Source organism: Pinus tabuliformis, chromosome 3_2, assembly GCF_031772625.1.
Source record: "Pinus tabuliformis cultivar Carrire ecotype Pingquan chromosome 3_2, CPIR1, whole genome shotgun sequence".
Taxonomy (NCBI): Eukaryota; Viridiplantae; Streptophyta; class Pinopsida; order Pinales; family Pinaceae; genus Pinus; species Pinus tabuliformis.
This window is the reverse complement of record NC_142302.1, coordinates 6,184,038-6,207,193: the sequence shown is the minus strand read 5'-3', so window position 1 is coordinate 6,207,193 and position 23,156 is coordinate 6,184,038.

Sequence of the window (23,156 nt, the reverse complement as noted above, 5' to 3'; positions counted from 1 at the left end):
AAGTTGAGATATACGAACCTGTGTTCTCATACTATGTTAGGCCAGGTTTGGTAACTCCACTAATAGTGAATTTCTATTAAGAAGTATCATTAAGATATATATTGGAGAGGGAGACCCTTGGAATTCATATTGCAATGTCTCTTCATCTTTTTATTTTCATATTTATAATATTTGCAATATTTTCCCAATCTTGTAAGATTAGGTGTCAACAATTTGTGTGGTTGTTGTGTATATTTGTTTGTTATTTTATTTCATATTTCAAGTATTTTCATAAATTTGAGAAATAAGCTAGTGATAATAGATCTAAATATCTAAAAAGACAAGCTTACATAATAAAATAATTCAAAATAATAAAATATTTGTTGTGGTGAGTTCTTTCGGTGGAATATCAATGACAATTTATAGATCATTCACAAATACGAAATAAAACTTCTCTATCCACTCGTTCAAGAATTTGTATTTCTTTTCTACTCAAACCAATAATCAAGGTTTCTAATTAATGTTTCTTATTATAGAACTCCCCTTTAATTTTCTTGATAAATTATTTTCTATCATTTTCTAGGTCAAAATCCTAGAATTCTTTACACTAAAGTTAGAATTTTAAGTAGATTTGGATCTCCATTCGTAGGAGTGCATTTCCACAATATAGACTAAAAATGTCATTTACCTTAATACTTTTTAACAAGGACAATATAAATTGTTATACCTGATTTTGGAAACCCTAATATTTGGTATATGATATTATTTGTGAGAATATAATAATATTTTACTATGTTGTATTTGGGAGGTGGGAAATCCAAGTACAAAGGCACTTTGTTCAAAATAAAATGTTTTGAAAAGTATTGCCATAAAATGGAGATGTTGTTAATTTTAGGTATGTTCTATGCTAGAGCAATTTATTTAAATTTTCACAGTTAGCAATCACATCAGCATTAAAGTAAACTGCAGATAGAACATAAATATAAATCAGAGAAGACAAGCCAAGACAAGAGGCCACAAGATGTGGCACCAACCAGGGACAAACCCAAAACTGTGGGGAAACCCTTGATCAATTTTTCTTTATGTTCTTCAAAGTTCAGTAGAGAAAGTGAGAGAGGTAGTACATTTACAATAGAAGTCAACATTTTGACTTTTGATATCTGCAGAGATCATCTCCTATAACGATGATGAGATCAGTTGAAGAAATTCTGCTTCAACTAATTCTCCAAGGTGATAGCTTCACCTAGTAGTGTTGCATCTCGTCCATTTGTTGCACCTTACCGTGTAGCACCATCATGCTCCATCATGCATAATCCTGCTGCTCATGATCACTATGCTGCCCATACATCATGCTGTCCATGATCTCATACATCATGCTACCCATGCATCATGTTGCCCATGATCTCATCTATCATGCTGCCCATGCATCATGTTGCCCATGATCTCATCTATCATGCTGCACATGCATCATGTTGCCCATGATCTCATCTATCATGCTGCCCATGCATCATGTTGCTCATGATATCATTATGCTGCCCATGATCTAATATCATCATGCTGCTCATAATGCTGCCCATACATCATTCTTTAGTTCATATACATATCAACCTTAGCTGCTTGCTATGGCTTGCAACCTAGCAAAGTAGCTAGGCTATAGTTCCAGAATCCTCCACGCAATCCCTTTATTTATTGTGTATAGGGCTTGGCATCTACAGGTTTCCTTTGTGGCCAGAACTCTTCGACTGTGGCTAGACACTATTATGACAGCAGCCAGATCTAGGGACCTTTCCATGACTATGTACATCCATGAATGCGTATAATGCATCTCTTCCATTGCAGCTTCATCCCTTCAAGTATGCCGAGAGCCCAAACGTATGATAATTCTGCGTTTGACTTCAACTTCATATGTTGACCCAATACATAGATTATGATGCGTTCATATATAGTCTAACTACGTGTAGATCTCTACGTTGTGTTAGGGCATCGCATTGATTGTATAAATGTCATGTATAACTAGCATATGAACGTAACCATGAACACCATATAAATGTGTCTCCATTATCTGCGTGTAAGTATCTCCAGGACCTGTGCATAAGTGTTTCTATGAACTGCGTATTAGTGTCTCAATGACCAGCGTATAAGGTTTCCTGGACAACATATTAGGGCCTGCATATAAGGCTTCTGGACAACGTATTGAGGCCTCGCTTTGACAACAAATTAGGGCATCCATTGACTACGTCTAGAGCTGCTTGGAACAACATATTAGGGCCTCCATTTCCGCGTAGAATCCTCATCATGAAATGTGTATAGGTTTCCATGATCATCATAAGAATGTCTTCCCTTATTGCGGCTAGGAGACTCCATTACAGAACTGAATTTAGATGTGTTAGGGCCTCTTGAACAGCGTGTAGGCTAGGGGATCATCTAACTATACCAGCGTACTCTTTTTGTGTCTCTCCTTCTCCAAAAACCCAAGATGTGGAGAGGAGATCACATCAAGAATGTGTTTCCAAATGACTTCAAGTCCTTTTCAATTTATACTAAAGCGTAAATGATGAATAGGCATGACTATTGGACTTCTGAGCCTACTCAAGTTGTTGGTCAGTTTGATAGTAATTCCATAATCAAAATTAATTAATATCTCCATAAATACTTATCAGAATCAGATGATATTTAGATCAATCCTACACCTCTTGATGAGAGGGATCCAATAAAAATATTAGCTGCCCTAAATAAGCTAACCCACATGGATTTTGGCCCTAGTTGCCAATTTTAACACTCCCTCTCAACTAGGGAGAACTCCATTCACTGATCCATATGTCCGATTATACTGTCTCTACCATCAGTGCCCTGCACTGCCCTGCTCAACTTAGCTCAGCTCAGCTCAGCTCTGCTAGCTCTTCTCATCTCTACTCAGCTCAGATCTGCTGGCTCTGCTCTGCTCTGCTCAACTCTGCTAGCTTTGCTCAGCTCTGTTGGCTCTACTATGCTATGCTAATCTCTGCTTAGCTCTGCTCACTCTGCTCTACTCCGCTTAGCTCTGCTGGCTCTGCTAAGCTCTGCTCAGCTTTGCTGGCTCTGCTAAGCTCTGCTGGCTCTGCTCTGCCCTACTTAGCTCTGCTGAACCATGAAGAAGAATAATTGATGGAGAATGTCTCATACCATTCTCCACTAACCCGAAGTCAGTCTCAGAGTACGTACCACTAGTCCCAGACCAGTCTCAACTTACCCAAAGTTAGCATCATAGTGGGTATCACTCCTACCACTGGTGCCAGATCAATATTATCAGTCTCAAAGTGTGTACCATTGGTGCCAGACTAGTCTCAACCGACCTGAAGTTAGCGTCATAGTATGTACCACTCTCACTGGTCCCAGACCAGTCCTCCACTGACCTGAAGTCAGTCTCAGAGTATGTACCACTGGTCCCAGACCAGTCTCAACCGACCCGAAGTCAGCGTCATAGTAGGTACAACTCCTACAACTGGTCCCAGACCAGTGTCATTGATCCCATATCAATGAAGGTCATCCTAGCATAGGGAGTACGGTAGATATAGTGATGTGTCCATCTGTACTACTATGGTCCCTATCCTCATTTCCCTGCTCATTGATCAGATGAGGGGTACTTCCCATGAGTCCCAGACTATGTGGGTAGGATGCATCAACATGAGAACTTAATCAATCCTATCCTTATAGGAGAACTAATCATCCTACTACACAATCGCCATGGAGAACACATCATCCAGGCCTCACAGGAGAGCTAATCATCCTGCTACATAATCGTCATGGAGAACACATCATCCAGACCTCATAGGAGAACTAATCATCCTGCTACATAATCGTCATGGAGAACACATCATCCTGACCTCACAGGAGAACTAATCATCCTGCTACATAGTTTTCATGGAGAACACATCATCCAGACCTCACATGAGAACTAATCATCCTGCTACATAGTGGTATCCAAACAGCTCATTGAAGAGCTTTCGTAACCAGATTGCCTCTTAGGTAGCCATGTTAGCAGCAATATACTCTGCCTCGACGGTGCTCAAAGCCATCAACTTCTGCTTCCTGCTCATCCAGGATATCGAAGCAGATCCCAAGGAGAACCAACACTGAGAAGTGCTTTGGTGATCCTCCACACTGCCTGCCCACTTGTTATTCGAATAATCATGTGGTTTCACATTTCGAGCAGTGTATCTCAATCCATGAGAGATTGTTCCCTGAAGATATCTCAGAAGATACTAGGCACCAATCTAGTGAAGCTCAACCAAATATGAGCTCACCATGCTAACTGGAACACATATGTCCAGACGGAGGTTCACCAAGAACATCAACGCGAATGAGTTTATGAAACTTAGAGGCATTTTCCAAATCTAGTCCGACATCACTCCATATAACTTCTGAAAGTTAAGATCGTCGAGGTAGTCACAGGCTTGCAATTTATCTTTCCACATTCGGAATCCAACTCCCTTTTTCTCCTACAAATAGGTGTCGGTATGAGAGGCCTATCATCCACAATATTTGAGTAATGGTTTGGATTGGTTTCACTCCTAGTGAATCTTAGCTTCATCAGACAGCGATCAATCCTCTCATACTACACCCGAGGTGTTTTGCTTCAAGCCATAGAGGACTTTCTTCCACCTGTATACATGAGATTCCTGATCATGAATCTGAAACTCCTCAAGTTGTTCGAAACCTAGGGACCTGCTGCATGAGGGGAATTGTCCGCCTCATAAGATTTTCTTTTTGGTACATTTCAGACATGTACCTTCATGCTCTTTTTGAATTCAGACATTCCTGTCACCATCTGACTTACAGACCTCTGGTGCTGTGTCAATGGACATGGTTCCCAGTGGACTTCCTGCAACTTGATATAGCCCTGAACTCAAAAACATCTTTGAAAAATCTATTTTCAAACACGTACCTTTCCATCGATAAGTGCCACCTTGTAACCTTTGACTTCCATTGCTGAAATGGACACTAGGTTCTTCTTGCGATCAGGTACATAAAAAAGATTCTGTAGATGAATCAAGTTACCCTCATTCATTTGAGGGGTAACATTCCCTACACCCTTTTTGGGATAGGTGGTATCGGCTCCAAGTATAATCCCACGATTATTTATCTGATGAAGTGCCTAGGGTTCCTTGCTTTCTTTGAAGAGTCGACCATTTCTCCTTGATGAAATATATTACCTGTCATTCCCTTGACCTTGGAATGATTTGTTTATCTTCATCAAGAGAAGTGTCTCTGCCATTCAGACACTCCTTCACACAATGGCTGAACTTATTGTAACCAAGGCATCTGTATTTCCTTCCACCTTTAGAACCGAACTTCCCAATGAAGTGATCTTTAAGTAGGCCATCAGAACCTTCTGCTGCGCCATTTTGATAATATTCTCTGCTTCAACTTCACCCTGGGTGAATTTTGAGGAACCCATTGATCCTTTTGTCTTGTCCCAACTGTCTTTGGTGATTTCTCTTTGACTCTTGCTTGGGCATTGTCTTCACCTCAGCTCTGAAACCATGTTAAATTTAGGCATGTTCTATGCTAGAGAAATTTATTTAAATTTTCACAGTTAGAAATCACATCAGCATTAAAGTAAACTAAAGATAGAACATAAATATAAATCGCAGAAGACAAGCCAAGACAAGAGGACACAAGATGTGGCGCCAACCAGGGACAAACCCCACAATGTGGGGAAACCCTTGATCAATTCTTCTTTTATGTTCTTCAAAGTTTAGCAGAGAAAGTGAGAGAGATAGTACATTTACAATAGAAGTCAACATTTTGACTTTTGATATCTGCAGAGATCATCTCCTATAATGATGATGAGATCAGTTGAAGACATTCTGCTTCAATTGATTCTCCAAGGTGACAGCTTCACCTAGTAGTGCTGCATCTCGTCCATTTGCTGCACCTTACCGTGTAACACCATCATGCTGCATCATGCATCATCATGCTGCTCATGATCACTATGCTGCCCATACATCATGTTGCACATGATATCATCTATCATGCTGCCCATGCATCATGTTTCCCATGCATCATGTTTCCCATGATCTCATCTATCATGCTACCCATGCATCATGTTTCCCATGATCTCATCTATCAGGCTGCCCATTCATCACGTTGCCCATGCATCATGTTGCTCATGATATCATTATGCTGCCCATGATCTAATATCATCATGTTTCTCATAATGTTTCCCATACATCATTCTTTAGTTCATATACATATCAGCCTTAGCTACTTGCTATGGCTTGCATCCTAGCAAAGTAGCTAGGATATAGTTCTAGAATCCTCCACGCAATCCCTTTATTTACTGCGTATAGGGCTTGGAAGCTACAGGTTTCCTTTGTGGCCAGAACTCTTCGACTGTGGCTAGACACTATTATGACAACAACTATATCCATGGACCTTTCCATGACTGCGTACATCCATGAATGCATATAATGCATCTCTTCCACTGCGGCTTCATCCCTTCAAGTATGCCGAGAGCCCAGAACGTATGATAATGCTGCGTTTGACTGCAGCTTCATATGTTGACCCAATACATAGATTATGTTGCGTTCATATATAGTCTAACTGCGTGTAGATCTCTGCGCTGTGTTAGGGCATCATGTTGATTGTATAAATGTCATGTATAACCAGCATATGAACGTAACCATGAACACCATATAAATGTGTCTCCATTATCTGCGTGTAAGTATCTCCAGGACCTGTGCATAAGTGTTTCTATGAACTGCGTATTAGTGTCTCAATGACCAGCGTATAAGGTTTCCTGGACAACATATTAGGGCCTGCATATAAGGCTTCTGGACAACGTATTGAGGCCTCACTTTGACAACAAATTAGGGCATCCATTGACTGTGTCTAGAGCTGCTTGGAACAACGTATTAGGGCCTCCATTTCTGCATAGAATCATAAGAATGTCTTCCCTTACTGCGGCTAGGAGACTCCATTACAACACTGTGTTCAGATTGTTATGGCTTCTTGAATGTTAGGTCGCTATAATATTAGTGATTACCCCATTACTATTGTAGTTGTATCCCTTATTAATATTGTTGTGCCCCTATTGTCCCCATATTGTTATTACTGCGCCCCATAGAATCTCTCTATTGTTATTTTTGTGCCTTTATATTATTATTGTTAGGTCGGCTAGGTTATATTGTGACTCCTTAGACTCCTATATACAGAAAGGAGGTTTTGTCATTTGAATCATCAAAAAATCATTCATTTGTGTAATGTAAAGGAGGTTTCCCCCTCAAAGAGGCTGGATTCTAAGGCGTTGATCTATCTTTTCTATCTTTTTGTGAGCTGGTTTCATAACATTTGGTATCAGAGCTTTGGATTCTAGGGTTTCACTGCTCCAAATAGGTCATTGTGGCATTTTTGCTATAACGTTTTTTTTGCGACGTTTTAGAAGTGAAAAACAAAACCCATTTGAGATGAAATCGTACTGAACCTCGGGTTTGAATTTCAAAGCTTTTCACGTTATATTTGCGGAGATATGATCTGAGGAAGTTGGTCTTTTTGCAGACTCCTGAATTACATTCCAAACAAGTGACCCAGGGAAAATCGTCATAACTTTCTCTCTGAGCATCGGATTGAAATTTCTTAAGAAGGTACAGAAAGAGGATGGACTGTAGTTTCTTTTGTATATTTTCAGAGCCAAAGGTCGAAACAGGGACATGTGGCATGTCGTACAAGTTCGCTCTACTGAACACTGTGGGAGATTTGGCATAAATTTTCCTTGGAGAATCCAATTTGGATCAGACTGGTGGAATTGGAAAGATGACATAGAGGGCAACTGCAAGTCACAATTTTAGAACTGGATGATCCGAAATTACAGAGATACATCAGAGGCAATATCGAGCTCCTACAAAGTGAAAAAAGGTGTGTAGATTTTTTTAAATTTTTTCTTAAGCTTGGTTTGAAAAATTATTTTGAAGCAATTCAAAGGGCATAGTAGAGAATTATTATCGGTAACTTATGCCCCGAGGAAAGAAAATGAAAACACCTAGTAAGCAACCTGAAATCTCTAGCATGACTCATGAAGAAGAGGAAGAAATGCTACATGATATATCAAAATTACAAGACCAAGTGCAACAAATGTCACTCTCACAAAAGCTAACAGAAGCTAAGATAAATGGCGTGGAATCTAAGATAAAGGGCGTGGAAGCTAAGATGAATGGCATGGAAGCTAAGATGGATGATTTGAAGATAGATTTGAAGACAGGCATGGCAGATTTGAAGACAGATTTGACAAATTTTCTACAAGAAATACTTACTAATGGTGAAAGGGTAGTAAAGGAAACTCATGATGCGAACAAAAGAAATGTTAATCATGATTTCATAGACTCTAATGTTGGATCGAAGACCCACCATATTCCAAAAATCGATATGAGGAAGTTTGATGGCAAGGATCCCGCAACATGGATATTACAGATGGAGCAATTTTTCGATCTCAATAATGTGCAAAACACACAAAAGGTACGTATTGCAACTTTATATTTGGAACCAAATCAGTTTGTATGGTATCAATGGCTTTGCTCTCGTAAACAAATTATCACTTGGGAAATTTTTACGGAAGAATTGACATCACATTATGAGGATACAAAAAGAAACACTTTTTTTAGCCAATTGATAAGTCTCAAACAAAAGGGTTCAATAATGGAGCACATTGAGGAGTTCCAAAAATTGAACATAAGGGTAAAAAATATTCCAGAGGAGCATAGGATTGATGTGTTCATAGGGACTTTAAAGGATAATATCCAACATGATGTTTGCCTTTGGGAACCTGATTCATTAGAGAAGGCATTCAGGTTAGCAAGAAAAATGGAAAGCAAAATTATGGCAACTAGGAAGCATACCACTCACAACTATAAAGATGGAAGTGTTGTTACCCCTAGTCTTCCACAACCTATAAGGTTGACACCACAAAAATTGGAAGAAAAAAGAGCAAAAGGGCTTTGTTACAGTTGTGATAGCAAATACACTAAAGGTCATAAGTGTGCTGAGAAGAAATTATTCTACATAGATTGTGAAGAGGAAGAAGAAAAGGAGCAAGAAAGGTCAAAAGAAGAGGATATACTCCAGGAACAAAGCCTAGATAAAGAAGAAATGAATCCGACCATATCTTGTAATGCATTGGATGGAATTACCACTCCTCAAACCATCAAGATAGAAGGACATCAAGAAGAAAAAGGTAATAGTGTTGATTGATTCAGGAAGTACCCACAATTTTACTCATTGTAAGATAGCAAAAGAATTGAATTGCTTCCTATATCCAGCACCAGAGTGTCAAGTGATGGTTGCAAATGGAGGAACGATAAATTTCTCTGGAAAGTGCCATAATATCAAGCTATCCATGGGAGAATATGTATTGACTAGCCCAATGCTTTCCATTCCAATGGGAGGTGCTGATGTTGTACTAGGAGTCCAATGGCTACAATCCTTGGGTACAATAACTTTTAATTTTCAAGAACTTTTCATGAAATTTTCTACAGAAGGAAAGGAAGTTGAATTAAGGGGTATTGCAGGGAAACTGAGAAAGATAATCAGCTCTAACGGTATGACAAAGCTTCTAAAAAGGAACAAAGAGGTGTAATTGCACAATTATGTTCGCTAGATGTTTCCACATCGAAATCATCTATTTCTCCAGATCTCCAAAAAGTCTTGGACAATCATTCCAAGGTATTTGAGACTCCCAAAGGTCTCCCACCTATTCGTGATCATGATCATGCTATTCATCTGATTCCAGGAAGTGTTCCTCCAAACATCAGGCCGTACAGATATCCCTATGCCCAAAAGAGTGAAATTGAACGTATGGTTGCAGAAATGCTAGAGGTTGGTATAATTCAACCTAGTCAAAGTTCTTTCTCTACTCCAGTAGTATTGGTGCACAAGAAGGATGGATCATGGCGCATGTGTCCAGATTATAGGGAGCTCAACAAGCTCACTATTAAAGATAAGTTTCCCATTCCTGTCATTGATGAATTACTGGATGAATTGCATGGATCAATTTACTTCACCAAGTTGGATCTTTGTTCAGGATATCATCAAATCAGAATGAAGACTGAAGACATTTCGAAAACAACATTTAGAACTCATGAGGGTCATTATGAATTTTTGGTCATGCCTTTTGGCCTTACCAATGCACCTTCTACATTTCAAGGTTTGATGAATTCCATTTTCAAACCCTTCCTTAGAAAATTTGTGTTAGTATTTTTTGATGATATACTAATCTACAGCAAGTCTTGGAAGGATCATGTTGAACATGTTGACAGGGTGCTACAACTATTGGAGGAGAAACAATTATATGCAAAAAGATCCAAATGTTTCTTTGGAGTACAAGAGGTGGAATATCTGGGTCATATTGTATCTCATGAAGGAGTTAAGGTAGACCCTAGCAAAATTAAAGCCATTAAGGAATGGAAAATCCCCACATCCATAAAGCATCTGCAAGGATTTCTTGGGTTGATGGGTATTATCGCAAGTTTGTTAAGAATTATGGGAGAATAGCAGCACCTCTAACAACATTATTGAAGAAAGATGCATTTTCATGGACTCCAGAAGCAACAAAGGCCTTTGAACATCTTAAAGAGGCAATGTGCCAAGCACCAGTCTTAGCTACACCGGACTTCACAAAAACCTTTATTGTGGAATGTGATGCTTCAGGAAATGGAATTGGTGCTGTTTTAATGCAAGATGAAAGACCCATTGCTTTTGAAAGTCGTCCAATCAAGGGAAAGTTTTTACACAAAGCTATTTATGAGAAGGAAATGTTGGCAATACTACATGCACTTAAGAAATGACGACCCTACCTAATGGGAAGACACTTCAAGGTAAAAACAGATCATGATAGCCTTAAATATTTTTTAGAAAAAAGATTATCCTTTGAAGAGAAACAAAAGTGGATCACAAAGATGTTGGGTTATGACTTTGAAATCATCTACAAAAAAGGGAAGAAAAATGTGGTGGCAGATGCACTCTCAAGAAAGGATGAGGATGTGGAAGCATTGTTGTGCGCCATTTCTATTATCCAACCAGATTGGATAAATGAAGCAAGGGAGGAATGGAAGAATGATGAAGAAGTGTGGGCACTTATTTGAAAGTTACAACAAGATTCCAGTACATCTGATACATTTAGCTGGCAAAATGATTCGTTATGGTACAAAGATCGCTTATACCTCTGTAAGAATTCCCAACTCAAACAAAAGATTCTTATGGAATTGCACACTTCTCCCTTAGGAGGGCACTCAGGATTTTTAAAAACTTACCACAGGGTTAAGAAGGAATTTTTTGGGATGGCCTTAAATCAGATATTCAAAAGTTTGTGGCGGAATTTTTGGTTTGCCAAAAAAATAAAGTTGAAACAATTAAGACCTCGAGTCTATTACAACCTTTATCCATTCCAAGCCAACGTTGGGAGGAGGTTTCAATGGATTTTATCACAGGTTTACCCAAGTCTGAGGGAAAGAGTGTCATCATGGTGGTAGTTGACAAACTTACCAAGTATGCACACTTTTGTGCATTATCACATCCATTTAAAGCCAGTACATTTTCTACTGCATTTATGGAAACAATTCAAAAGCTACATGGAAACCCAAAGATTATTGTAAGTGACAGAGATCCCATTTTCACTGGAAATTTTTGGACAAAATTATTTTCTTGTCTCGGTACTCAGTTAGCTCATAGCTCATCTTATCATCCTCAATCTGATGGGCAAACTGAGATAGTAAACAAATGTTTGGAAGGATATCTTCGTTGCTTTGTATCTGATAAACAAACACAATGGGTCAAATGGTTGCCTCTGGCTGAATGGTGGTATAACACTTCCTTCCATACAGCAACAAAAATGACCCCATTTATGGCACTTTATGGATATCAACCACCATCCATCACATCATATTTTAGAGAAAATTCTAAGGTTCATGCAGTGGAACATCACATCGAGCATCAACAACAAGTCCTCCAACTCTTAAAGGATAACCTCGTGTTGGCGCAGAATAGAATGAAACAACAGACAGATCAACATCACAGCGAAAGAAGTTTTGATGTAGGTGATTGGGTATTCCTACGGCTACAACCATATAAACAAATGTCCCTCAAGCAAGCTAAGAAGGATAATAAATTATCACCAAAGTATTATGGTCTGTACAAGGTGTTGCAAAAGATTGGTACTATGGCATACAAATTGGAGCTTCCTGCAGCTTCTCGAGTGCACCCAGTTTTCCATGTTTCATGTTTAAAGAAGGTTATAGGCGACAAGCTCCCAGTTCAAACAATATTGCCAGAACTTGATGAGGAAGGAAAAATTATATTGGAACCGGAAGCAGTCACAGAAACAAGAACTCGACAGCTACGAAATCGATCAATTTCGGAGTATCTCATCAAGTGGAAGAACTTATATGCTGAAGATTCCACATGGGAGGATGAGAATTTTATACAGAAGCACCCAAAACTACTCAAGCGTTGAGGACAAAACTTTTATGAAGAAGAGGGGCATGTTAGGTCCCTATAATACTAGTGATTACCCCATTACTATTGTAGTTGTATCCCTTATTAATATTGTTGTGCCCCTATTGTCCCCATATTGTTATTACTGCACCCCATAGAGTCCCTCTATTGTTATTTTTGTGCCTTTATATTATTATTGTTAGGTCGGCTGGGTTATATTGTGACTCCTTAGACTCCTATATATGGAAAGGAGATTTTGTCATATGAATCATCAAAGAATCATTTATTTGTGTAATGTAAAGGAGGTTTCCCCCTCGAAGATGCTGAATTCTAAGGTGTTGATCTATCTTTTCTATCTTTTTGTGAGCTGGTTTCATAACATTGAACAACGTGTAGGCTAGGGCATCATCTAACTATACCAGGGCACTCTTTTTTTGTCTCTCCTTCTCCAAAAACTTAATACGTGGAGAGGAGATCACATCAAGAATGTGTTTCCAAATGACTTCAAGTCCTTGCCAATTTATATTAAAACATAAATGATGAATAGGCATGACTATTGGGCTTCTGAGCCTACTCAAGTTGTTAGCCGGCTTGATAATAATTCCATAATCAAAATTAATTCATATCTTCGTAAATACTTATTGGAATTGGATGATCTTTAGATCAATCCTACACCTCTCGATGAGAGGGATCCAATAAAAATATCAGCTGCCATAAATAAGCTGACCCACATGGAATTTGGCCCTAGTTGCCAATTTTAACAGATGTGATGGCTCATGTACATAATAAGAAGGATTGCATGCAATGGTAGTCCTTGCTGATTTGAAAGCACATTTTTACATTTTCTATAATGCATATTATGGTATATATGTTTTATAATGTAACCCAACTGCACCCAGCTGCACGCTCCATGCAGAGTTGACGAACCTGGCAACTCAAATAGAAAAATTGAGAATTTACAGTTTGTTTATTTACAAGCTATAATGCGTATTTATGGTATATATATGTTTCTGAATGTAACCCAACTGCACACTCCATGCAGAGTTGATGAACCTGACAACTCAAATAGAAAATTGAGAATTCATAGCTGGTTGATTTACAAAGTTTTGCAATGTTTTAGTTTATTAATAAAAGAGAAACAACATAAACTAAATTGACTTTTATCCTTTGCAAAAAGGAAAACTTGTGCTTTAGTGGACCTCACAGTAGCCTATATTGCCACACGCACAAACAAGTTCGCTATTGAGTTTATCTATAGGTTTTGATGCACCTCGCCATTACTTCTCTGCAATACATAACAATGCGTTGAAAATGTTAGTTACTGGTGATCATTGAGACCTAACCCAAGAGTATTGAAGACTGAAGGATAAGTAGAAATTCAATTATTTTCATGATAACTAGAGCTTAATCAACTAGGTGCAGATCTTATAGAAATCTATAGCAGGAAAGTTAGTCGATCTTTTACCAAAAGCCCCGTAACACACAATTAACATGCTCGATAATTGATAAGAATTGTCCTTCCAAGCTTCAGGTAAATTTGGGTTATCGCTAAATTAATTTTCCAGAAATAGTGATCTTCTTGTTGTATTCAAGGCTCGTGACTGTGCATGATTTGTACACGTTCCAACTTTATTGGTGTCAGGGGTATATCATTCATATTTCATGTACTAGTGGTATGTTTTAAAATTTAGATAAGATAGGTTTATATGGAAATATTAATTAATATATTCAATATTTAAAAAAAATATTCACAATTTTATATTTATAATATTTTTTTTTTAAATAATAATAATTTTTAAAGAACAATTTTAATTAAATAAATCCTAGTCTTTTTAAAAATTAAAATAAATATGAGTATATAATCTAAATTCTCATGTTGAAATCTCTTGGATATTTATTCATAACAACTACCACTTAAAAGTTAAATTTGCATATTTATTCATAACAACTAACCACATAAAAGTAAAATTAGTGATAAGAATCTGAATAGAATTGAGGATAAGAAACAAATCCAGCTACCAATTCTTTAGTAAAACAAAATAGCGTAAGGGTTACAATGATAATAGTAAGTCTTACCCAACTTGTAATTCCTCTAGTTGAAAAAAAACCTAAAATCTATAATGATAAGAGTGGGAATAAACCTTGTATTACTAGGCTGTTGATTCCTCTAATCAGCCTAATAATGATCCTATGCACTTTCACATCACCATACCACCATTGCATACCATACATTTCTGTTATTAGTTGCTCACAACTTTGTCATTACTTTAATCCTCATCAATTATCCATCAACGACTCCAATTTAGTGAAAAAATTAACTCATTACTGTAACTCTATTTTTACTTGATGATGGCTCGTGACTGTGCACAATTTGTACACGTTCCAACTTTCATACCATCATTTCCATCTGCAAAGATGAGCAACAATGTATGTTGTTTGATTTTTGAGTATGATCTGCCTCAATATACATTCTACACAGTTTTCCATAATGCAAATCATAGAGAAGACAATGGATGTAGAAACCAATATAGAAAGACTACAATACTTACATTGATTTTCAACAACATATTTGCACTAGTAAACAATGCCTTCAATCTACCTTTTCTCTGCGTTTTCTAGAGTACCGACAAGTATAATAATGAAAATTTAGATATTTAGAGCCATGAAAAGGATGTGACGAGCTTCGAGAATGGTTTATTGATTCGAATGAAAGGGGATTTTAATAACCATTATGTAGATCTTCAGTCCTTGTGTAGTCAAAATATTTATGAAACTTTATGTTCTTGTGTGTATTCAAAACACCTATGGATATAATTAGAGATTTTTCTTTTCTTATTTAGAATTAGATATCCAAGGCTCAAATTACCCCACCAACACAATCCTCAATCCTATATTTAGAAGCAATCAGATAGTTCAGAAAAACTAAGAAACACATGATAATTAGTTGTAGAGACATGGAATTTTCTTTCCAATTATGCTACAATGAGCCTTTGGTAGTTGCAAGAATACGAACCAATGGACAACAAGTAGTGAGGCATAGAAAGGTGTGGGCAAAGCATTGATTTCTAGTACCCATTTTTAGACTTGCCTTTACTCAACGTGGGTGTTATCAACCTTTCTATTTACCGACGATCTTTCACTCTGTGCCTCCCACATAGTAATTCATTGGAAGGGCTTGCTTGGGCACTTTTAACTTAACAATCCGTTACGCCCCTACTGCTTGCAAAGTTACCTTTACTGTTATTATCTTATTTTGAAGAAATGGACACTTACATGGGAATGCCAGAAATATAGGCTGATATAATATATGAAACAAGTACGTAGAAATGTGAATCTAAGTTACACGTATCTATGCTACATCATATATGAACACTAGTAGGCGCCCCTCACTCTTTTGATCATCTGATTCATTCTATTCTGTGCCTGACTAATAAACTTGGTGCCCCCAACCTGATACCTTAATATGGAAATATTCTAACAAACAGATTCAGGGCTCAACCCAATTTGGAATGGATTAGGATCTCGCATGGTCACTACCTCGACACATTCATTGATTGATATGGATTTGGCAGGCCAATACTTATTTTCTCAATTCGAACAATAACATTCAAAATGATGCGATCCAGGAAAGCAACAATAAACATAAAATAAAATAAAAATAAAAGAACGTGTAGGATAGGCACACAAGGCTTGCATGTAGCCCACATGCCCCCACCCCCATTTCGATTGGAAAATGTGTTTCTATGGGCTTTCGAGGAAACTTATTAAAATGTGCTTGCCTCTGCATCATCGCTCCAAAACAGCCAGAGACATGCTTAACCAGATCAATCCCTATGCATAGGCAAAAAGCGAAATGAGCTATCCCTATGCATAGGCAAAAAGCGAAATGAGCCATCTTTCAGAGAGGACAAGAAATGTGCAAAGCTCTTGTAGGAAATACCAATGAACAATTTGACAGAGATTGCAAGTAATTCTCTCGCCATTGTAAGGGAATTTTTGTCGTGCTCAGTTCACTCAATATCGGTGCTTTCCCTACGCGACACCTATTGTTTGATCTTGAGGATGAGTTGCAATCATTCGATGATGATTTTCCCAAATGGTTGTCTGCCGGTGATCGAAGGCTTCTTCAAAAAACTAATGTAATGTCCAATGTGATTGTGGCCAACAAACATACCGGAAAATACAGGAAAGTTCAAGCAACGATAGATGGAGCCCCTGAATCGAAAAAAATGTGGTAGTACCGTCAGAGAAGGCATTGATAACAATAATTGGAGATGGAATGGACAAAACTATTATTCCAGGGAACAAAAGTGTGGTAGACAATTCGAAAACCTTTGCGAGCGCAACTTAGTATAAGATTTAATTTTGAAATTTATTCTTCCACACGTTTTCCTGTGAACGCTTGCCTTTGTCTAGGTTTCACAAAATTTCTCCTTTTTTTCTTTTAAATTCACTTTTTTTTTAGAAGTGCTTTTAATATTTCAAAAGTATCATCTTTATGTAAATCAAAGTAAATAGGTAAATTCTAACAGAAGGCATAAATTCAAGTTCTTCTTATGAAGTAACAAATTAAATTTTTTCTTATGAAGCAACAAATTACAAGTTGTTTCATTTAAATTCACTTTCGAGTTTATTTCAGAAGTGTTTTTAATATTTCAAAAGTATCATATTTATGTAAATTGAAGTAAATATGTAAATTCTAACAGAAGGCATAAATTCAAGTTCTTCTTATGAAGTAACAAATTACAAGTTGTTTCTGATAATTTTTTAATTGAGGAGGAAAGTGATTTGAGTATAGACAACCAATATACATTATTTTAGTAATACAACAACAATTACACTATAACCATTACCTACAACCATATGTATAACATAGAATGCAATAGTTTCTGATAGAGAATGCAATAATTCCTGACTTTCAGGATTTGTTGCTCCATTGTTCTTCGTCATTGGGCTATGAGACTCTTAGTTCGATGCGCTCATGAGGATGAATCAAGCCTTCATCTTTCTGCTACTTTGGTTCTTCATCTTTATTTTACTCCAGTCCGGTGCACTCATAAGAATGAGTCTAGCCTTCAAAGGAGACAGAGCCTTGAGAGTTCTTCTACTCCAGTCCAGTGCACTCATAAGGATTAGTCTAGCCTTCAGAGGAGACAGAGCCTTGAGAGTTCTTCTACTCCAGTCCAGTGCACTCATAAGGATGAGTCTAGCCTTCATAGGAGACAGAGCCTTTAGAGGAGACAGAGGGTTAGTTAGCCTTGAGAGTTCTTCTACTCCAGTCTGGTGCAATCATAAGGATGAGTCTAGCCTTCAGAGGAGACAAATCCTTTAGAGGAGACATAGGGTTAAGATAATTAAGTACAGAGTTTGTTGCAACCTGATAGATGGCTAAAATGCCAATAGTTAGTGACATGACACTCTTTGTGTTCGGGTTAGAATTTCAGTTTATGTATTAATTGAAAGAATTTAGAACATTAAATGTTTCTCAACTAATGCTAAGTTTAAATTAGCGCTAAAATAGCATCGAATAGAAGTACAAAACTATTTATCCTAAGTTTTAATCGAAATCACAAAAATCATGCAGTCTTCCCTGCAATGAGATGTCGAAATTGAAACTTCGGATAAAAGTTTATTTGATAGAGTATTTTTGTCGAAATATTATTTAAAACATAGAATACAATGGTAGGTAAAAGGAAACTAATATTGGGTTAACTTCAAATGAACGCTATAGTCCCTACATTGCCGAAGGCAGAAGGCAAGGACTAATAAGGTGCAATTGAATCTATTGCCTAAGGAGAATAAAGGGATCCATGTGTGACAGTGCCAAGCAAGTTTGTTTAGACCAATGGATTGGTTCTCAAATGTGGATATATGGGAGGAAGAGCATGGGTTGGGTGGTGTATACAAGAATTGTTTTCATTGCTTTATTGAATATAAGTATTTTTTCCAATGGCGTGAGATTTTATAAGTTGATACTTTTATATTTATGGTTTTAAATTATGTGTGTTTCTAGCTTCTTAGACTTGCATTCTAGATTCATGAGATCCTTGAGATATCTTGTCGTAAATACTGAATACATTGTTATAAAGGGTTTAATATATGTTTTTTCTGATTTTTACGTTATGGAAAAAAATAGATATACAACACTTCTTTAAGGAAGGATAAAAAATGTGTGTATAAAAGAATCATATTGGAGCTTCTAGTTGTGTGTGATGTGGTTAGTTTTTATAAATATGTATGGAGATATTTTTCATGGGAGAAAATAGGAATTGTAAAATTTATATTAAGAATTGATGTTTCCATTAAGGTGAATTTGGTACTTCATGGAAATTTGGGTGCTTTATATTCAAGGACTTTATTAAAGTTACTCTTGACATTTCTTACCCTAGGAATCCAGTTCCAGGAGATGAAGAGAATTACTTACTTTTAGATTAGATTGCCCCTTTTGGAGGGGCTGATCCAACTCCTTTTTTGCCACCTTTGCTACCATGTTCTGCCAATTGACAAGGGGTAGTATGCTAGTGGCCAAGCTCCTTTTATTTTTCAATATTTTCAATACATACTTCTATATTAGTTTTTCTTCTCAATCTACATGAGTGACGTTGTCTCTTTATTTTTATTACTTCTAATTTTTTCATCCACTGAGATGGTGGTGGGGGGGGGGGGGGGGGTAGAAGTGGCTACAATTTATTTTGGAGAGAGGAAAACCTCTTCCTCCTCTGAATGTTCCTCTGAGCTGCTATCCAGATATACATTAGATCTAGGCTCATTTGTGGGTTTTTTCTTAGGCTCAGGACGGGAGGGTTGTTCGAGTTGCATGTCTGGTACTTGGGTTTCTTAAGGAATTTCGCCTTGTTTCATTATGGTAGTTAGGGATTTGAACTTGTTATCATTACCTTCTAGATTTCCTGATCTTCTCAACCCTTCTCCATTCCCAGGAGTATTTTTCTTCGAGGAAGAGGATCGTTTGCATTTTTGGCTTTCCTTAACTTGTTGAGGTTTTGGAGGAGGTTGTTGATTGTTGTGGCCAAGTCTCTTCTGATTTTGTTTCCATTTCTCACCTAGATAACCTTGCTTATCTTGATCTTCTTGATTTTGGGGGAAATCAAGAAAAGTGCCCATACTCATGGCAGACTTTTCATTTGAAGGGAAGTTGATCATAATCAACTTCTTGAATATGGGACTAGTTTTCAAGGTTGATATTTATTTCATTAGGGAGCCCTTTGTCGATATCAACCTCAACAAAAGTGTGAGCATAGGAGAAAATCCCTTCACGGGATTCAATACAGTCAATGTATTTTCCAAGGTCAATGTCGATTTGTTTTAAGGTAGCATCATTCCAACAGTGGATGGGGAAAAAGGGGAGCCTAATCCAAATAGGATAGAGGTGGTAACATGATAATCGAGGTTGAAATTTAGGCCCCAATAGCCAAGGGAGGGGCCTTGAAAACCCATGATATACAGTCCACTTTTGAAGATCAGATCCCTATTCGACTTGTTTTCAAAGAAATGGTTAAAAACCCTTTCCCTTAAAAGGAGGAAATGACCTCACCTTTGATCAGGGTTTCCCAGTTGTTTTCAACCGAGGTGTGAAAAATCCAAGGAGAGGGCCAAAGACTCATTAATTAACCCACAAGGCCCTATTCATAAAGATGGAGGGCATGCGATCTGGCCTGAGGGGTAGAGATTTTAAACTTCAGAATGTCACCGAGCTTCTTTACGAATCAAGATGGAGGGGATGTCTGAAATTTTGTCCCATTGGTCACTAGGGCACTAAATGCTACAATTTCCTAGGCCAATGGCGAATCAGGGGCCAGAGTGATCATGGATGACCATTCAACCTAAGAAAGTATTGAGACAAGAAAAGGTTAGTGGGGGGAAGCAGGACGAATCAAGGAAGAAGGTGAGAGAAAAGAAACTAAAGGGGGGAGGAAAAGGAGTGAAAGGGTGGGAGGGGAGCCTAAGAAAAGAAAATGTAGACAACGAGAAAAGGCTAATAGGCGTAGGCCTTTAAGACGATGGGGGGATGGTAGCCAGTAGAGCACTCAGGGCCACCGAGTAGAGCAACAAAGGGGATCCAGGGACTTGTTCTTGATATTTATAACGAGTGTATTAATTCAATAATATCGATTTTATTAATTTGCAATGGTTTATATAGGACAAAATCATAAATATATTGGGACGATTAAGTAGAGAAGAAGGAACAAAAAATTATGAAATTATTAGGGTCAAATTGGGGAAAATTCAAGGGTATTCCCTAATAAGAAATTACCCAGCCGTGGAAGCCAAATTTTATTGTTCTTGCATCAGCTGAGTCTACATTTTCAAAAGATGAGTTTTTCCTGAGCAGTTGAGGCAAAATTTCAAGGGTCTGGATCATATAATTTGTAAGGCCAAACTTGAGGGGTTTTTGGCACAAAAGTTCCCATTTAGTGAAGCTGAATTTATAATTATTCTAGCAATAGAGTTATTCTATGTTGGACCTAAATTATTTGAGTTGTGAGAGTCATATTAGTTGGTCAAAAACCCCAATTTGCAAGGGATGAGTTTGTCTTATTTTTTTAGGTCGAAATTTTGGTTTAGAAAGGTCGATTTTGTGGGGGTTTTCACTGAGTTCGAGTTGGTTAATTGTTGGAGTTGAGCTTCCTATTACAGGGGTTGGAATTCATCATTTATCAAGGGAAAAATTATCTTTCTCAAGGGCCACATTTTCATATATATTGGGGGTCAACTTTCTGAGCCAATCGGTGAGCGATTTGTTGGTTCAAGGAAACCAAATAAGATGCTAAGTTGTTTCTTTTGGGATACAATGAATAAGTTGAGTTTTTGGGCTATACAGATTGGACAATTTATTATTGGAAGGGCTAGTTTGATTCAAGTTTTTGGGTAAGCGTCCTTCTGAAGTTCAATATCCAGGTTCAATTTCAAAATTTGAAGTAAAATTCCTCTTAAAAACCCTTCAATAAATTAGTACTAGAATTACAACATTTTATGGGTTTGCATATTTTATTCCATTGATAGTATTTTCCATTTGTGAAATTTGTATGGTTCTAAGGAGATTTGAGGTATATTTTTCATGCCACAAACTTTTGAATTCAAAACCCTTGATATTATAGCAAAATAATTATAAGGTATATTACAATATTTTACTAAACCAACCTTTTGACCATGAAAACCAAGATACCATTCATCATTCATAACATGAAAAAAAAAATTATAATAATTTACTTCATGAGAAAAACATTCCATCAAAACCATAACACCATTTATCACAAGAATGGAACATTCCACACCCAAGATTCTACTCCAAGAATTTCACTCAACTTGATATATCCACAGCCAATTTGTGAGATGAAAATTTTAGAAAACTTAAAATTAGTTATGTGCTCTTTCTCCCTTAAAATTCCATGAGAAAATGAGGTGTCAGTTATATATATTTATAGGAATGAGCCTCAACTCATTGTTATATTTAAATTATATTTTATAATATAAAACCCCCTAAATTATCCTAAGGAGGTGAAAGAGGCCCTCTCCACTATTAAATCAATCCAAATACACAAGATGTGTGACTTTCATGCCACCTATACAAAATCCAAGGGGAAAAGTCTCTCAAACATGACCCTCCTTCATAAATGAAGGGTACAAGGAGCCTATGGATGTGGTGTCCATCCTCCAAAGGAACGTCAACAATGTAGCTTCCATGAAGTCTTCAAAACTATCCATGTAACCCTGCAAGTGGGAACACATGCCCCTGAGGGGTATAAATTATTCTCTAATGATAAAAAATTAACTCATGTCATGTTGTAAAAACCTCCAATAAGCCCCTAAGGGGTGCATCATGGCATATGTCATATGATCCTATCCTTCGAAAATTGGAATCTCCAATATTCCAATACAATCCACCCCACAATGATTTGTATGGAAACCCCCTGAATAGGGGATAATCCTTTCAGTAAGTTTGTTTCCTCCATTAAATATGAAACTGACACTCTTGAACCTTTTTCATGTGTGGTAAACTGACCTTTGAGATACAAAATGTAGCCCTTAAAGGTGTAAGATCTCCCCCAGTCATGCAAATAGAACCCATCCTCTTTTTTCATTTCCTTCATTCCATATGTGCCTTACAAATTCACATTACCATTTTAGCCAAGGTTATGGTCGACTCAACATCATTATTAATTCAAAACTACCATGATAGATCAACCTACCTAATATAGTTTTGTTGTCTCACCATGCTTCTCTTACACACATCACAAATTTAACTTCTTACAAGTTGTCTCTAGTCAAAGGAAACCTGTTGGAAATTGTAACTAGGTTAGGTCTTCATAATGACCTATTTGTAATCATGAAATTGTATACTTTTCTTTTATGTAAAGCGTGGGTTTCATGCTCAAGTTTGGGCCAAAAGCATGTTCTTTGTGTTTCTAGGTCTTTCTAGGACAAAGAAGAAATTATTTTATCTGTCATAATCCCATTTGGACTCATTGCAATAAAAAAAAAATGTTTTGTCAAGAAAAATCCATGTATTTCTCCAAGACCAAGTCAGCCCCAAGTTAAGGACAAGTTGGCCTTGTAGATTTTAACCCTGTACAAAAATTACCTACAAATGAATTATATCTATATCTATATATATATATATATATATATATATATATATATATATATATATATATATATATATATATATATATATATATAATGGCAAGAAACACAAA